General features: G+C 40.3%; 1 long non-coding RNA gene across 1 annotated transcript in view; it reads left to right on the top strand.

Annotated features, from left to right (window-relative positions):
- LOC148892873 (uncharacterized) overlaps positions 1 to 7075 on the top strand; it is a 7537-nt gene extending 462 nt beyond the window's left edge. The window contains exon 3 of the long non-coding RNA XR_016116258.1: positions 7012 to 7075. This is a non-coding gene — a long non-coding RNA (uncharacterized LOC148892873). The remainder of the gene's footprint in view (positions 1 to 7011) is intronic.
- The last annotated feature ends 12925 nt before the right edge of the window (positions 7076 to 20000 follow it).

Genomic DNA, 20000 nt, shown 5'->3' with positions numbered 1-20000 from the left:
ATTGGTCAAAAAGAACCGGATCTTCTTTGCTTTGTTCGGATTTTCAAAATACAAGGCATTCATTGCAGACTAAATCCAATCATCCATTTCCCGAACCCAAACGGTTTTACAAAATCAATTTGGTAAATCATACAAATGACAAATTAATGATGTGACTCGATTTCTAGACTTAAAGTTAAAACTGCTCAAATCCAGCGGTTTTAACAGTTCTCAGAGAACAAATGTTTAGGATCATTTTTGGACGAGCAGGAACATTTTTTCACCGTGTTCAGTGAAAAAAGTATGAACAGTAAATGCAACTTTGATACGTTAAGGAAGACTAGGCAAGGACTTGGCAAAATCTGCCAATAACACGCATATACATATGATTAAACTGCAGGGGTACTCCAAACTTCACCTTATTCAAAAATCAGCCACTCTCACTGTCGTACAACTGCAGAATGACACTGCGGCGGTGTTTAGTGCGTAAGGCGAAAGTGTGTATCCCAAAAATTAATTTCCCATAGGAAAACATTAAAATGAGAAAAATCCGTTCCCAGGTCTCCATAAAACATCATTTTCTACGTTCTAATTTTCTAAGCCTTATGGGTGAAAGGATAAAACAAAAAAAATGTGATGAGACAAGTGTGATTTTGTGCATGTGGCTAAATTACAAGGTTGTGGCCCGTATTTGTATAAGGTGACAGAATGACACTGCGGCGGTGTTTTTTGCTTATCTCAATTGCATTCTGAACATGACATCCGCTGATATCTTCCTTTTATTCGTGTACGCCTTGAGAGTGATTTAAAAGCAAACATGAGAATTGATCAATCCCATTGAACACCAAGAACTTCCTGAAAGGGTTGGGGGGGGTGCGATATTCGTGGAGTAAATTAGACTGCCGATTATCATTTCAATGTGACCTTTAGTTGTGATTTGTGTGAGGGGAGACAGGCATCATGAGAATATGCCGTTTCCAAGTGCAACAGCTTGCAGCAATTTACATTATGGAAGGGGCTCGGGGGCTGAAACAAATATTTGAGTGGTTTCCATAATGAAATAGATCTATTTACACACTGTGAATCGAGTCAAAGGCTGTGTAATGAATACACGGCTTCTCCAAAGGAGCTTTCTGCCCTCTGTTGTAAACATTTTAGTGACGCTACATGGCCTTGGGATCAAAGTTATTAGAGCTGTAATTCTCTGAGTGATACAAAGACAGTCCACGTGACTGAAGACGACGCGTCTGCAGCGATTAGTGTCAGTGACGCAAACACATTACGAGATCCTGTTTGTTTTTTATGTCTAAAAAAAATAACAATCACTGTTGTCATCTTTGAACAGCAAAAATAATGATATCCTCTTTTCGCCGCAGCGAATCAGTAACCTCCATCTTCAGATGTATGATACGCATGTTTGTTTTGGCCCAGCTTTTACGTTGGATGCCCTTCCTGACACAACCCTCTGTATTTATCCGGGCTTGGGACCGGCATAAGAAGACTTATGTCCCTTTGTGGCTACAGAACAAGCAACTCGCTCATAATAATATACAGTAAAGTCTCGTTATATCGATAGTACTGCTTATTACGATACTATTTCTATGAACGCATATACCGGTTATATCGATATTTTTTCTGACTCCTGAGAATATCGATATAACCAGACTTTACTTTAATTCTTTATCCCTTCCAGGAGGGGGCAGCGTTTCCATTGCTATTCTCGCCCGATTCTCGGAAAGACCCGGATGACTCGCATTCCTTTTTTTTTTAATTGTTGATTACCATTTCTTTAGCTACGCTTCATTTCCTTTCCTCACCTCGCCCACACTGAAACGTGAGTTAAGCATTGCTGTTTTGTATAATTACAAATATCCAGAGTTTCGATTCAGTGTTTACATTGTCATTCAGTGTTCACATTGTCAATAAATGATTATTTAGGATCGCATTTTCTGTAGCTCTTTCTCTTGTTTCTATTTATAACTGTATTTTATTTACTATATTCTATTTGTGATTGAATTTTATTTATTATAGTACCTATGCTTGTCTGTGACTGTAAAGTGTCCTTGAGAGCTTTGAAAGGCGCTTAAAATGAATTGTATTATTATTATTAGCTGGCTAGCTCGCTAGCTACAAAAAAGTTCTTATCCCGTCACTGCAGTGCCCTTGAGAATTTTGAAAGCTTAGAAATTAAGTGTAGTATTATTATTATGCTTGGTTTGAGCCGAGAAAAAGTGAAACAAAATTTTATACTGATTTTTTAATTGAAAATTAGGGGTGCGCGTTATACTCAAATAAATACGGTACGTGCACAATAAGAGCACATGTTAAAGCAATATCTCTATGGCAACTTGGCATGAATACCTTGGCTATGCAGATTTTATGACGGAGGTCAGGTGTGCATTTAGAACTTGATCTTTTTCGCCGTTTAAATGGCTGGACAATCAGATTTGGTGTAATTCAAAGAAAAATATTTTGTCGATATATTTACAGAGCATATTGACTGTCCAGTAGTACTTTTCTTCTGGGTTGCTGGTCACTCTTGCGTGTTTTGGGATGAGGGAGTGAACTCGAACTTGCAGTAAAACACAACATGAGTCATCTCAAGAGATGTGTGGCTGTTTTGTAAATGGCATGATGAGTTACAGATGATTGAAAGCCATCGTCAGTGAATGTATTGGTGTCCTGTGGCTACGTCATGAAGCTTTAAGGCAATGCTCTTAATTAATATGTCACATCGAAAATATTTTAATAGCTTACAAATGGGGCTTAGTGCGCACTGCCCTATGCCATTTATTTTCACCGAGGCTGAGACTTTCTGGCACGAGGCGGCGAATTCTTAGACATTTAAATTAGAAGGAGCCTTCTGATGCATGTGTGGGACTTCTGTGGTCTCCAAGCCCCCTGAATCGTTCTTTAAAAAAAATGCCTTCTCTTAATCAGTACCAAATGTACATCACCCCCTTTGCGTTCCCATCCTGGATGATAGAGGGAATTACCGGTACATGGGAAGGAAGTGTTTGAATTCAATGAGTACCCTTTCATCTAGCCACACTGTTAAAAAAAAAGTCAAGCCAACAGAAAATGTAATGGCAACAACAAACTGATGATGATGATTAAAGGACAACCGACATCACTTTTTTGTTTCCTAACTGACATCAGAAAAACGTTTTATAGCTTCTAAAATACCCAAAACACGCAGTATGATATTTTTAGTCAAATGCAAAACACCAATAAAAATGACTTAAAGTGTCCAAAATCTGCAAAAAATTGGGCATTTTCAGAAAGTCCCGCCCCCAGTTCATGACGTCACGCCAAAACGTCAAAAAAGAGGCAGAAAATGGCGACTAAGCTCCGTGTGAGGAATTAATCAGCCCGTTTCCAAATGCTTATTTTTTTATGTGGGAACAAACACAACTGCAATTTTTAAACAGGATTCGAACCCTAGAGCTGGGGCTTACGAGATTGGTGGGCGGCAAATTTTTATTTTTTTTACTGCCGAGTCACATCACGCTTCATCCCAAACCTCAAATTCAAACTTTTTCTGGTGCTTTCATGTGTCACAGTCAGCACTTATGGGGGATTGCTTATAATTAAGAGGTATTTGTTTGGGGGAGCTGCGGGGTGTGACATTCTTTGTGCACGTGACACACTGTGGTTATTTTTCAGGCGACATGGAAAGTTGAGCAAACGCTCTAGTCCCCCCCCCCCCCTGAAAAAAAAAGTCCAGGTGATTATGATTTTGAATTAAATGTAAAGCCGTATTTTCACCTATAAAAAGTGCCATTCCACCATGTTGGATGAAGAGCTCCAGCGGCCGTTATTGCGCTTTTTAATCCCATTCACACCTAACGTCCCATCATAAAATTCCACGCTTTGTACAGCATGTGCTTGTGATTATTAATTTGCGTTTTACTCACATTTAGGCTAATAATAGAGAGAACTTGTAAAATGAAAAAGCCCTCAATGCCAAGGCCTCCAATTATAGTTAACTACGTGTTTGTTTTTCAATCCGTTTTTAATATTCAGCTGATGCAACCACTTGGCGCGCACATTGTCGGCCTTCCAACTGACTTTCTCTTGTTCGATGAAGAAAATTGTGCAGGCGGGAATACCGAAGACGTAAATTGAGTGGCAATGTCGCTCGCCGCAAGCACACAAGTTCCAGTCGAGCTGTATTGATAAAATGGAACAAGAGGCACATTCAGAAGAGCCGATACTGCTTTTACTGTTGAATAATACTATCAGATCATCTTTTTTTGTGTTGATTGCTGAGATATTTATGCGACAATGAAGATAATGAAAGACTACGCATCTATTTTCCATTGGGCTTGATGTTTTCTTGCTTATCCGAGGTGACTCTGGGCAAGAGTTGGCATGCACCCAGGATTGGTCACATAAATGTCTGTTCCAGGACACTGGCCAACAATTTGTTTGGATTTCAAGACAATTTCTTCAAAGTAAAATCTTGTAAACGGAAAGAAATAATCTGTCCCAAAGGAAATTGTTGCCATTATAAAATCTTGATTCACGATCAAGGGAATGTACTTGTTGGGCTGTTATTTTCGGCTTTATGTCAACATCACATTTGTTGTACATAAAATAAGGTATATTTTGTGTAGTTTTGAGGCTTATTTCGTAGAAAATTATGTTTTATGGGGACCTGGAAACAGATTATGCTCATTTTTAATCCTATGGGAAATTAATGTTTGGAAGATATACTTTTTGCCTGAAACACACTTTCTGTGATCCAATTAAGTGGACGTATATTCTACTTACATATGGATTAACCCAGGGGTGTCAAAGTCATTTTTTTGCCGCGGGCCACATTGTAGTTATGGTTTCCTCTCGAGGGCCGTTATGAATTTGGGGAACCCATTAGAATGTTTAAAGCCCTTCAAATATTACATATAGAGCACACAGCAAATTAATGAATAACTCGTTTTCAAATCTGAAGTCAAGAATAATGACTTTTATTGTGGTTGACATCCAAAAATATGAAATTTTGGCTCAGATTTTAGCAATCATCATGGAATTTAACAAGTTTCATTTGCTTTCGCGGGCCGAAAAAAATGATGTGGCGGGCCGGATTTGGCCCGCGGGCCTTGACTTTGACAACTGTGGATTAACCACTTGATGGAATAAAATTCAGAAAACGCAACAAAAAAACTTTTTTCAATGTATATGAAGTTAGAACAGAAGGTCGCTTCTTTCCTCGTCATCGCCTCTGTTGTGCATTTAGGTTTATAATCACTACAAAAGACATCTCCACTAATACACACACACACACACACACACACACACACACACACACACACACACACACACATACACACACACACACACACACATACACACAAAGAAGGTTGTGCTGTGCACATCACAACGCCCCCCTCCCAACTGTGCTCTCGGCCCACTATGAGCCGTGCTCTGTAATGTGGAGCCGCACGATGACAGGGCGATTGGCGATGGACAATGTGTCGTAATTTGTGAGGGGCCAAGCCCTGAGAGGAATGATGGGTAATTAAGAGGAAGACGCGGAGAGACACCATGGGGTCCACTTGTGTGTACTGCCGAGCCAACAAACCCCTCTCTGGTCTCGTATAACACATGCATGCACATACACACAAAAATGGCTTTGAGAGCGAATTTACCAGTATTAATTCACTGGCAGGTGATTTGATAGGCAGCCAAATATAGTGATAATATAGCTTACGAACTTAATTGGTTCCCAGAAAGTGTGTGTAAGGCAAAAAGTATCTCTTCCAAACATTAATTTCCCTTAGGAAACTATTAAAAATGAGAATAATGTGTTTCCAGGTCCCCATAAAACATAATTTTCTGCTAAATAAGCCTTAAAGGACAACCGACGTCTCCGGACAAGTTGTATCCATAATTTGTAAAATAGCTTCAAATGACTTCTACTGAGCGTATTTTACAAAGATTCCACAGCATATAGCTATATTTTACGTTTTAAGACTCGCGCTGAATATTCCGGAAGTCTTGTTTTTGAGTTGGCGACGAGTCAGTATGTGACGTCACTGAAGGAACGCCCCTGACCGAAAAAAAAGGACACATTTCTAGCAGTCCTTCCATCACGTCAATGCTCGTTTGGTCTGAAAACCTCGTGTTGCGCCAGAAGAGGGCGTCCAAGCTCCATATAAGGAATTTATCAGCCTGTGGAAATGCAATACACTGTCATGTCTACAAGAGGTCGCCATTTACCCCCAATGTTGCCTCAAAATGGCACGGAATAAATTCTTTAATCAATTGCAAACATGTATGCTTTCCTCTTCAGAACTATTTGAATCATATTCATAACTGGATGTGTAACTGGAAAGCATATTTTCCGAATCTGAAGCCATTGTTTTGATTCTCCAGCAATGCAAGATGTCTTGGCGTGACGTCACGAACTGGGGGCGGGACTTTCTGAAAATGCCCAATTCACAGCTCAATTTTTTTGCAGATTTTGGACACTTTAAGTCATTTTTATTGGTGTTTTGCATTTGACGAAAAATATCAGCTTGCGTGTTTTGGGTATTTTAGATGCTATAAAACGTTTTTCTGATGTCAGGAAACAAAAAAGTGACGTCGGTTGTCCTTTAAAACTAGACTCCTTGAGACACTTTATGCAAAAAGGTATTAATTCCATCACAAAGGTAAATAAAACGACTTTATTATACAGTACAGTTTATTTCTTTAATTACAATACCATGGCACATTTATTATACATAAAATAAGGTATATTTTGTGTAGTTTTAAGACTTATTTACTTTAAAATGTGTGTTTTATGGTGACCTGGGAACATATTATTCTCATTTGAATGGTACACACACTTTCTGGGAACCAATTAAATTCATAAGCCAAGGTATCACTGTATATAAAATAAGTGCTTTGGTGTTGAAGTGGGGCTACCCTGATTTATGGCAAAAAAAAAACAAATTACTCCCTCCTGTCCCAGTGCAGCACCGTGCATATTTTCAAAATGGCGGATTAATTAACGAATATGTTTACTGTGGTGTTTGTATTTTGCAGCGGTGTAATATGGCATTGCGTCATACAAGGAGCTGTTTCGACTAAACTTTTCCTGTCGTGGTGGAATAGAGGTAACAGATGATTGAAGGGATGTTTTTCCTCAAAATGTCTTTCTCATATTAACACACTTGTTATTAGCATGTGCTACAAGCAGTTCATTGTATTGATTTATGCTACTTTGATAACGATTCAACGGCGGTACCAACTGACAGTGCTATGAGACAGAGAACATTGTCTTTGTGAGCGGTGGTTGTCCTCAGGTACCTTCCACGCTATTTCCCATCTCTCTTCTTTGTTGGTCCGATCTTCCCTCCCTTTCATTTTTTTTTCAGAGCATCCCTCCGCTCAACATCCCCCTTGGTGACCAGCCTCTGCTCACTCTCCTTCCCAAACTTTCCCATGCAACTTCTTTTTATTACCAGTGCCCCCCCCCACACCACCACCACCACCAGTGGCTTCCTCCCACCGATGTTTTCAATTTTCCACATTGTAACGTTATCAATTAGTCGGAGACTCCGCACTTTTAACGGGCCCAGAAGTGAGCTTTGGTGATTTACTGGCTGCGAAAGAAATGGAAGGGAGAGATGTGCAGATATTGATATTGATAGGCGGCTTTTCTGTGGGAACCCAGTCGACGCGGTGCGTACCTTGAAGATTTTGTCCTGCCTGTGGTTTTAAGTCCCTGTTGCAATGTGGTTAAAAATTCTTTCGATGAAAAGACTAGTGAGCGGAAACACAAGGGAAAGGAATAACATTGGATATTTTCCACAAGGGTCAAATGGTTCTTATCATCCTTATGGATTTCAACCACACACTTGGACTTTTTTCACACACCACACTTTTTTTTTTCTGCGATACAAGCTGTAGAATAGGTAACCAGCAAAGAGTAAATTCGACCAATGGAGCATTTTTTTTTTTTGTTCACATCGATCAAGTGTTGAACTTAAAAGAAGCAGAAGAGCCACATGTTCATCCAAGATGAACACGAGTTGCGGTTGACAGCAGCTGCTCGCAAGTGTACAGTATATACTGTATGTGTGTTTAACTATTTGTCCCAAAGCCCTTCAATAAATGTGCAAGTGCGGTTCCCCCCCCCCCCTTTCCAACATTCACTGCACCACCTTCCTCGCTTCATTTCGCTTTTGTTTATGTACACATTAGTAAGAAATATTGTGCTAAATCTATTCTCTTTGTCTTTTTTTTGTAATACCGTACAATAGCTATCTAGCTGACTAGCTATTAGCTATCTATTGGCCTGCTAGCTAGCTTTCTATCTATTTGTCTTACTATTCTATTTGAGTTAGTTCTATTGAGCTAGTTTTCTATCTTTTTGATTTATTCCGGGTTGAGTGAACGCTGGCGCGTGTGGCTGCCACTGCTCACCCACAGAAAAACGTATCCTGTGACTGTAAAGTGACCTTGAGAGTTTTGAATGTCACAGGATACGTTTTTCTATGGGTGAGCAGCGGCCGCCACCCGCGCCAGCGTTCACTACACCCGGAATAAATCAAAAAGATAGAAAATTAGCTAGCAGGCTAATAGATAGCTAGATAGATAATAGCTAGCTAATAGATAGCTAGACGGCTAATAGATAGCTAGCTAGCTAGCGAATGGATAGCTAGACAGCTAATAGATAGCAAGCTAGCTAGATAGCTAATATGTTTCCTGACTCAAATAGCTAGGTAGCTAGCTATATAGCTAGACAGCTAATAGATAGCAAGCTAGCTAGATAGCTAATATGTTTCCTGAATCAAATAGCTAGGTAGCTAGCTATATAGCTAATAGATAGCAAGCTAGTTATATAGCTAATATGAAATATAAATAGCTTTTTTTTTTCCGTCTAACGTTATGAACTGGCAAGGAGACACGATGGCATACGTTTTTCCTGTTTGCTGGTCCAGATTAGCAAACATGTTCTCAGAGGATTTGCAGATAGTTGGAACTCACTTCCTCCCAAGATTCGTAACATTGATTCTCTTCCCACCTTCAAATCCCATCTCAAAACCCACCTATTTAAAAACGCATTTTCTGTGTAGCTTTATCTCTTGTTTCTATTTATAATTGTACTTTATTTATTATTGTACAGTATCTGTTTTTTTTTCTATGCTTGTCTGTTACTGTAAAGTGTCCTTGAAAATAAAATGTATTATTATTATTTATATCCTGTAGCAAATTTCTTTCCATTATTTTTAAAGAGAATTTTAAGAACTGCGTATTAAATGTAAGCTGGCCTCATAATTAATGACATTAAATAATTAAACCATTTTTGAAAAACATGGCATTCATATGCGCCAATACACCTGAATAGTTGAAGACTGATTCACAGGCATGTCTGCAGGATGGAAGAGCAGCAGATAAAGAAGGAGAGCCGAGGAAGAGAAGGAAGGACACACGCTTTGATCTTGCCGCTCGTCTGCCATGCTGTTTCCTTTCAAGGTTTGCTGGTAAGTTTCAGTAGACACCGCCGGGTCCGCTCCCAGGGATCACACGCTAATGGATCAGTTAAAGGGGCCAATTCTTTATGGCTGGGCTCAGTGTTATCATGTGGGGTTAAAGACACTGACCATGGAGTAAACCCCCCGTCTGATAGCCGCTCCTCTAGGGAATAATAGAAGACCCTTTAGTGAGCGAAAGTGGCTCTCGCTTGGATCATCTATCTTACTTAAAATGGATTGATCGCTTATATTTTGCTCCTATTCTCTCCACAGTCACACGTCAAGGCAATTTCTCTCTGGGTGCTGTTGGAAACCATTTGTCAGCCGAGCAAGACAAAAAGCGGACGACGGATTCCAGAGGTTGAGGTGATCCCTTCCATGCGGTATTTCATCCTTGGGACCCGTATGGGCGGGGGTGTGTGGGGGTGGAGAGGGTGCCTCAAATACGACACAGGACCTTCCAGATAAGGATCACAAAGACAGACATAGCTCCTAAAGTGATCACTCGGTTTGTGTTTTTGTTTCACGAGTGAAGCGAGGGCCTGGATTGGCGGCTCGTCGACTCCCTCTAATTGAATGTGATAGATTCAGTCATTAAGTTAATTGGCAGCTGGTTTTGATCACTGGAACTTGTCGCACCCACTCAGAGCGTTTATGGCATCATTTTTCTTGTCCGAAGTCAAAAGATCAGTGACCTTACACGAGCTTGCAAGAGCACGCCGGCACGGTTTGGTATATGTAGCGAAAGCCGTTACATAAGAGGGAGCAGTCAAAGTTAAAGGGCAACCGACGTCACTTTTTTGTTCTGACATCACATAAACGTTCTATAGCATCTAAAATACCCCAAACACGCAGTATATTTTTATTCAAATACAAAACACCAATAAAAATGACTTAAAGTGTCCAAAATCTGCAAAAAAATTGAGCTGCGAATTCGGCATTTTTAGAAAGTCCCGCCCCCAGTTCGTGACGTTACGCTAAGACGTCTTGCATTGCTGGAGAATCAAAACAATGGCTTCAGATTCGGACAATATGCTTTTTTTTGTTACACATCCAGTTATGAATATGATTCAAATAGTTCTGACAAAAGATCGACAGAAATAGCTGAAACTCTGGTGACTGGTCTTCCATAAACTGAATAATGTGTAGTTGTAATTTGAAATAAATAGCTTTTTAATTAAAGCCACAATTGTAATTTTCATGGGTACGCATATTTTAGGGTCACTATGTACTATAGTTTCAATTATCAGCATTTTCACTGATGCATTTTCCCGAATCAGTAAAAAAAAATGCATCGGAATCAAGTGATCCACACCAACAAGCACTTTAGGGAAGGGGGAGAAGCCCTGTTGAAGCCAAATCATGCCATGGAGCCAGTGTCATTTCAAAGGCCAACGCTCAAAGATGTTTGGCCTCGATAAAGGACACATGTGTTTCATCATGCTTAATTGAAATGGGGTTTGCTGCACAAACGCAAAACAAGCCTCCAGCAACATGACAAAACAAACAGATTTGAGCACATGACAACTGCATCATGTAATAGGAAAGTTTATATTGTCGCACGGAACTTATTTCTCCCGGGGGATGTTTATTTCAGTTTTTTGTTTTGTTTTTATAAAGAAAATAATTATAGTCATACTTTAGTACGGGAGGATTTGGTCATTTTTCCATTCAAAGTGCACCATTGTCAAATGTTTTGCGTAAGGCAGTACACCATGACGATCACTTTCTAAACCATCCAAAATTTGATTACATTTGGCAAAAAACCTCAAACAATGTGACAGCTAGCATGTCACTCACGATCATCTTTCCTTTTTCAGACAGAAATATGAACTAAAAGCAGTACAACTTTTAAAATTACACATCAATACCCAATTTCACATTTTCCTGGTTCTGGTATTCGAGTGACAATGACAAAAACCCTGGCACTGGAGTAGACACATTTTTGCACATCGTCTGGCAGTGAATGAGTTAATGAGTGAATGAGCTGTTTGCTTAGTGTGGCTACATGCTAATACTGGTTAGCACAGTTATGAATTTATGGCTTCCTTTTCTTGAGGATACCAAACATGTGAACAGTAGATACTGGCCAAGTATATAGCTAGCTAGCTATTAGCTATGTCGCGATATAGCTGGCTAGCTAGCTATCTAGCTAGCTAGTTATTCGCTATCTGTTGGCTAGCTAGCTTTCTATCTATTTAAGTTATTGAGTGAACGCTGGCGCGTGTGCTCACTCACAGAAAAACTTAACCTCTGACTGTAAGCGACCTTGAGGGTTTCGAAAGTTGCTTATAAAAATAATAATAATAATAATAATAATAATAAATTTTATAAGCGCCTTTCAAAACTGTCACTTTTAGTCACATTATAAGTTTTTCTGTGAGTGAGCAGCGGCAGTCACACGTGCCAGCGTTCACTCAACCCGAAAGTAACTCAAATACATAGAAAGCTAGCTAGCTAATAGATGATAATAATAATAATAATAATAATAATAATAATAATAATAATAATAAGTCATAGACAAGCATAGATACAGTAATAAATAAAAAACAATTACACATAAAATACAAAAGATAGCCTGCTAGACAGCTAGCGAGCTAGATAGCTGTATAACTAATAGATAGCCAGCTAGCTAGCTCTTATCACATGACTGTAAAGTGTCCTTGAGAGTTTTGAAAGGCGCTTAGAAATAAAATGTATTAATATTGTTATTATAACGAGAAAAAGCATTTGGTCGACAAAGTCAGACACCCGTGCAGGATGGAAGCTCGCCTTTCTGAGTGGCCGCTCTAGATGACGGACGCCGTTTCCTCCAGCGTGCTCAATGAGGCCTACCTGTCCGCCACATTTTATCTCAGGAAAATTGTGTTGTGATCTTTGACGGCTTTCACCAAACATCACAAGCAACAGCTCCACGAAATACTTCTCACTGTAATTTTCTTCTGATGTTAAATTACGTCCATGTTTTGTAATGCACGGCACTATGGCAGCCATTGTGCCTTATAGAAGGCCTCCATTCTTTTCACTTACCAAAAGGATGTAAAACACATCATTGAGATGATGGATCTCCCAACAGAGTTCAAAGAACTTTCCAGCTTCCACAACCAACATTTAGCAAGGCATAACTTTGGTTCACTATTTGTCTCATTAAGTGTAGTTTGTATCCCATTAAACCAAACCAGGGACACGCCTAAAGACTCTTCAGACGAGCAAATTACAGAGTTAATATTGTGAGCCTTAATTAGGTTTTACAAGCCATCCAACATTTGGGGCATTTCATTTATTTACTTTCCACAAAACTGCTACATTCTCAGTCGCTCTGTTTGCAAAGCTTGTTTTTCTTCGTCACATCATGATGCAATTTGAGTTTTAGCAGTTACGACGCGGCTGTCCCATTTCCTGCTGCAAAAGTGTGCGGTGCCATTAGCATGAGCAATTCCACCCAGCGGGCCTCCAGTCATGCGTGTGATCGGCCCTAGTAGAAAATAGCCTTCACAATGGAAAACCTGAGGTAATGTCCTCCATTGTTCCACCTTGATGTGGTTCTTTCTGTGATTGCTGGCCTATTGTCGGAAAGTTCTCTCCGTTTTTTTTTCTGTTATGCGTATATGTTTATGCAGATTCACACTAGGTTCTCGGGTATGTTTAGTATCATGGAGTCCCATACGGGTTCAGGGCCGTGGGACGGTCCCTTAAGGTTCGTAAATGGGTCTGGAAAGGTATTGCAAGGTCAGCGGTGAGTCATGGAGCTGATGTTGGACCACTCAGCATAGTTTGCTACTGTGTCAGCGTTACGCTAGGATGCGAAGGTCGGACTTTTTAAAAGTATCTCCTAGAACCCTCTCAGGGCTTCACAGACCCTGACCTTTAGTATCTTACTTTAACTTTTGAATCATCCAATATTACAAGACTCACTCATTACAAGACTCTGCATAGTTCATCCCAAGTCAAACAAACAAAGGCACGCAACAGGATAGATATTGAAAATGTGCACTGAGCATGTAAACAACTGAAACGTATCAATTTTTTTGTCAGGTGTCAACATAGCTTGCGCAAGGTGATCTCTGATAAAATAGATCAAAATTACATTATTGACTTTTATAGTCCACTGAAAACATCGCCTGAAGGTATGCTATTTGGCATGGAGAAACCCATAACATGTCCAAGAATTGTTACCACATGGCTTGACTGCAGGGAATGCTCCTCTCTTTAAAAAAAAAACCTCAGAGTCACAACGATGTAAGTAAAATGCAGCATTCATAACGTGCTTTGCTGGTTTGGCCCTAGCACCTTGAAAACAACCACGCTATTTACAAGACGTTAATGTTCAAATTAAAACATCAAATCACAGCTTGCGAATAGCATGTGGACTTTATGACTGCTTTAATGCTATGAACCAGGATGATGCGCCGTATTTTTGAAACCATTTGAGATATTTGGTGTTCTGCTAACTTTACTATTTCTGCTTCTCCCCAAATCATCTTAAATACAGTGGGACCTTGGCTTATGAACTTAATTGGCTCCCAGACAGAGTGTGTATGGCGAAAAGTGTGTATCCCAAAAATTAATTTCCCATAGGAAACCATTAAAATGAGAATAATCTGTTCCCAGGTCCGCATAGAACATAATTTTCTATTTTCTAAGCCTTAAAACTACACAAAATAGACTTGATTTTATGTATAATAAATGTGCTATAGTATTATGATTAAAGAAATAAACTGTACTGTACAATAAAGTCATTTTATTTACCTTTGTGTGTGTGTGTGTGTGTGTGTGCTTTCTCTGTGATAATTGTATCTGTTCATCAATTGTGATCTGTTTAGCTGGGTGTGTGTGTGTGTGTGTGTGTGTGTGTGTGTGTGTGTGTGTGTCTGTGTGTGTGTTTTCTCACTCTCTCTGTCTGCCTGTCTCTCTAATGTTCAACCCCCAATCACGTGGCTTTAACCGAAGACGCCATTTTGTTTTTTGGAGAACGGCCTCACTCTCTCTCTGTCTATAACCCCATCCCCCACTGCTGCGTTCTTGACCAATCACGTGGTTTTAACCGAAGACTGAGGGCGGGGAATAGATAAATAAATGCAGTCGGCTGCCATTTTGTTGTTAGAAGAACAGGATCGTTCGCGACCGACACATCGCTCATTGTGGCAGCTCCGTGTGTATCCCGAAAAATAGTTTGTATACCAAGGTAAAATTTTCATAAATCTAACGTTCGTAAACCGAAAAGTTCGTAAGCCAAGAGCCAAGATGATTGGTAAAAAAAATCCAGTAAAACGATCGGAATGAAAGACAACCTGCCGGTTCCATAGGTGAAGTTACTGCTAGCTAGCTAGCCTGCACACGGCTCACTAGCTTGCACGCTTGCTTTCTGCTGTCTCCCACAGAAGTATATTGATGCTAACGTTAGCATGGAACTTGTCAAAGTGCCACTAATATTCAACTGTTTCATTCATGGTATTGTTTCATTGCAAATTAGAATCACGGCAGAACTTTTTCTCTCCACAAAGGCGAATCTTTGTTTTTTTTTTTACTCGTCAGGCATATTTAAAAGGGGGTGTTTACCTGTTTCGACATCAACGGCCATAGGTCAATATCATCCAATCAAAAATGCACTTCCCGCCAACTGCCGCCCAAACCGGAAATGAACAGCGGAAAAAGCAAAAATATGTATGTGATTTTATCGCCGAGGCAGATGCAATCATCAAAAGAGCCATATATGGCTCGCGAGCCATCGGTTCCCGACTGCTGTTCTTAGATAAGTCAATAGAGTGTTGACGTAGTGTATATATGATCTTCTAAGACAATTCTGGCTTTTGGGACTTTCGGGGGAATTTATGAAAAGCTGCACGATGCAGTAACACAGAATCAATGTGAATTACAAACAGAATTTCTGAAGGAGCAAAGTTAGTGAAACATGACATTTGAGACCCTGCCAAAACATTTGGCCATGACTGTTGGTCAGGATTTTTTTTAGTCGAAGCAAACCATAATGCACACACACGTACACACACACACGCAATCTTCGCGCTCTTTACTTGGATGGGAAAATGTTTTTCCTGTGCTACACAGTTCTAATTGTCCTCCTGTACACAGTTTCAGCCGCCATTATGCTATTATGAGATTACAATGTCAATGTGCTTGGAGTTGTGACAATTACAGTAAGTGGTGCAGTAATTTTCAGCATTAAATGGGCTCTTTGTGTAGCATGGACCGTATTTATGGCCTGTCATGGTTTGAAAGTGAGCGCATATACAGGTAAATAAATTAATATTTTACTGAGTGTGTGTGCGTGTGCGTGTGCGCGTGCGCGTGTGTGTATGTACAGTAAAGTCTCGTTATATCGATATCGGATATATCGATAGTCCCGGTTATATCGATACTATTTCTATGCACGCACGGAGAAAATTACATGCAAACAGGGTCGGATATATCGATAGTCCCGGTTATATCGATATTTTTTCGGACTCCCTTGAATATCGATATAACGAGACTTTACTGTATATGTTTGTGTGTGTGTATATATGTGTGTGTGTGTGCATATGTGTGTGTAGATGTGTGTATAGGTGTGTGTGTGTGTGTATGTGTGTGTGCGTATATGTGTGTAGATGTGTGTATAGGTGTGTGTATATGTGTATGTATGTGTGCGTATATGTGTGTGTATATATATATATATATATATATATATATATATATATATATATATATATATATATGTATGTATGTATGTGTGTGTGTGTGTGTGTGTGTGTGTGTGTGTGTGTGTGTGTGTGTGTGTGTGTGTGTGTGTGTGTGTGTGTGTGTGTGTGCGTGCGTGTGTGTGTGTATATGTGTGTGTGTGCATGTGTGTGTGTGTGTGTGTGTGTATATGTTTGTGTGCATATGTGTGTGTGTGTGTAGATGTGTGTGTATAGGTGTGTGTGTGTGTATAAGTGTGTATGTGTGTGTGTGTGTGTGTGTGTGTGTGTGTGTGTGTGTGTGTGTGTGTGTGTGCGCGCGCGCGTGTGCGTGCGCGTGTGTGTGTGTGTGTGTGTGCAAAACCTGTGGAATATGAAACTTGAGACCCTGTTTAGCGATGTGAAGCATGGGGGAGAGTAGACGGGGAAGGGGTGCAGTGCCTCCTTGACCTGTCACTATTGATGATGTGTGCATGTGAGCGAGCACGAGAGTGTGTGAGAATCCGGCAGACATCAACGGGGGGACTGGCAGTCCCTCCACCTCCTCCGCCTCCCCTGCCGCCGATATCCTCTCATGCCACCACCCCCGACCCGCCCCGCCCCTCCCTGTGCCGCCTCCCCCCCCCCCTCTCCTGGCGCCCCGGTTTGAGAGAGAAAGCTGTTGTTAATAAAAAAGTTTTCAAAGAATGGGATGAAAAGGGAGGTGAAATTGAGCGGCCCTGCTTGTATTATTTCTTCTCTGTATGGGTTCTGGCCTCTCGCGGTCTCTGCGACGCTCTCGGACCGGGAGGGGGTCGCTGTCTCGGTGACCATTACTGCCCCAGGGCCAAAGCAAATGATTTGCCTCTCTGAGGCTTCAAAGGCGAGCAATTACACTTAAGTAACCAAATGAATAGATAGCCCAGCTTGGCAGCACTTTGGGGGAAACAGTGGAGGCCTTTGAGGGAAGAGGCACCACACCTCAGGAGTAATATGTAACAGCTCACATCACACACGAGAGAAAAAGAAGAAAATAAGCAAGGGGAGATTACGCCAGCGACTTCAGACGAAGTAAAAGGTGCGCAAACCTGCCCTGATCAAAACAACAAACGCTTTTTAATTAAGGTGGCTCATCAAACTGCTTAAAATGGTTGACGCTGACTTTTGCACAAACCATTTTCTAAAGCGCTCATCCTCACGAGGGTCGCGGGCCTGCTGGAGCCTACCACAGCCGTCTTTGAGGACCCTGTGAACTGGTTGCCAGAGCACATGCAGACCAACAAACATTCGCGCTCACAATCACACCTCGGGATAATTTTAGGTTTTCTATTACCTTGTTTAAAGCATGTGTTTTCGAAGAAATGGGAGAAAGCCAGAGTACCCGGAGAAAACCCACGCAGGAACAGGGAGAACTCTGGAGCCAGTATCGAACACCACTGTGACGTCCAAAATGGGAGGGTCACATCAGAAAGTCCATCTATTATCAAAAACATAAATAAATTTATCCCAAACATATGCAATTGAGTTGCCGTTGAAACCCTTCACGTGCGAAATTTGTTTATTCTTCTTTCAAAATGTTGACAATGAAATTAGCATTAGAGTGATACCCCAGTTTACAAACTTAATTGGTTCCCAGAAAGTGTGTCAGGCAAAAAAGTGTGTCTTCCAAATATTAATTTCCCATAGGGAACCATTAAAAATGGGAATAATCCGTTTCCAGGTCCCCATGAAACATAATTTTCTACTAAATAAGCCATAAAACTACACAAAATATACATGATTTTATGTATAAAAATGTGCTATTGTATTCTAATTAAAGAAATAAACTGTAGAGTATAATAAAGTCGTTTTATTTACCTTTGTGATGGTCGTTGATGTAGTGAAGTTGCCGTGCTTTCCCAGCGATAATACCCTCATACACTGTCTCCTGCTAGCTCCTTTCAATTTGACGTTTGTAAGACGAAAAGTTTGTAAGATAGGGTGTTTGTCAATTGAGGTCTCACTGTATATTGAACTACAATGTTCTGTCACTGTTTCTGTTACCTGGTAATCCAGTTCTTGTATCTTTATCTCATCAGTAAGGGTTATTTCTACCCAATGTACTGTGTAGATCTAATAAATAATCCATTGGTTTATTCGTTTTTTTTTATCCAATTCACCTAATGTGCATTGCCAGCAGTTTTAGTGTGCATTTTAAGTGCTAAATGAAATATATTTAGTTCCATTTTACCATTCTTAACTGTGTTAAAAGTGAAAAAAAAACTCATTAATGACATCTGTGAAGCGTTACTGCTTTCAGTGTGTGTCTTTTTTTTTGTCAAATAGATCAACTTGCTGTGTATATTCTTTTCCCGTCTCCAGTTGTTTTACTCTTCAAACCCCTTGCTGAGGCTGCTCAAAAACAATGATATAGCAATACACACGCTCAGCGCTACTTTGATACTTGTTGAACTAAGGTCTTGTGGACTTAAGGACTTGCCTGTTCATTTTTGATTTGTTTTCCAAAAAAAAAAAGAAACTTCATCTAAGGCTGAGATGGCCAATTTTACATGTTGGAGAATGTCATAATTTCACTTGCATGAAAAAAAATTGCATTCAAGGATGGCACAAAACTGCTGAACGAGAAACTAACATTAAGCGCAAAAACTCATTTTATGCATTCCACGCCCCCCCCCCCCAAAAAAAAAAAAAATTACCTGACTCCAAATTATACATTGATTGAGGTATGATGTTTGTCCTGCATATCATTCGAAGTCCACTAAAAACATGAGGCGAAATAATATATAGCCTATTTATATTAAAGCTAAAAACGACAGGTTTGCATATTTACAGATTTTTCTTTTTTTTAAATTCTTTATTTTTCAACATTTGTTCATTCAGTATTTGGAAATTTACATTTTTTTGCTGTGATTATTATTTTCCTCCAACCTTTTACCTCATTTTTCATGTAAAACTTGTATTGAATAGTAATCAAGGCCTTTTCAAGAATTAGTGTGTTTTATCAATGAAAAATAACTTTTGAATAATTTCTTGAAACTTTTTTTATGAAACAAAAGCCCCTTCAGAGTGTGGTGGCATGCGCACCATAGCATGTTTCCCCATCCCAGATCTAACGTATGCCATGATCCACTTTTTTGCATCCAATTGCAGGTGGAGCAAGCACTGTATAAGGCACTGAACGTTACTGTTCCTGTCGCGTTTAGTGCGAGGGGTGCACGTAGACAAACATACACAGTGGACCACTTGAAAGGGGCTCTGTAGAGTGGAAACCAGGAATCTCCGCAGCTCACCTGTGGAGAGAAGTCTATAGCAGCATAGAAGGCCCAGCAGCTGCCGGGGTTGTAAGTCTAGGCACCTAGCAGAGACGCAGAATGGGAAATGTAAGACCCTCTTTCAATACACTGCCACTTAGTAACAGAAGGCATGTGCCAAACTCGCAGAATGAGAATGAAGCCTCCCCCTTCAGAGTTCACTAAATATCAGCGGTGACTCTCTTTTTATCTACTCCATGGCTTCTTTCTCTTTGCTCCCCCCTACTTTAGTCTATTATGATTCCGCCATAAAAGAACAATGGCCGAGTCAAAGACCCCCAAACCACAGAGATATACAAACAATCGGTGGGGAGAGGGCAAGGGGTTGGGGAGGAGGCGGCTGAAGTGTGGAAGCCATCAATTACGAAGGGCCTAAAGTTAACATCCCAGCAGGATATGTGCATTAGAATGCAGATGTAGGCAGGCTACGGGCAGCAGATGCCAAACGGAGCGGTCAAAAGAGCAACCGGCGCTCATGAGAGGACATATGCTATGTGGAAGACTCTCACCGCTGACCCTCACGTCAATATTACCCTAGCAATAGAAAATTCAATTGATTGATGATTACTGTGGTGATTCAAGGATGAGAAGGT

This window comes from Hippocampus bargibanti, linkage group LG10 (assembly GCF_051943395.1).
Source record: "Hippocampus bargibanti isolate YZ-2025 linkage group LG10, ASM5194339v1, whole genome shotgun sequence".
In the NCBI taxonomy this organism is placed as follows: domain Eukaryota; kingdom Metazoa; phylum Chordata; class Actinopteri; order Syngnathiformes; family Syngnathidae; genus Hippocampus; species Hippocampus bargibanti.
This window is presented reverse-complemented; position numbering and strand designations above follow the sequence as displayed.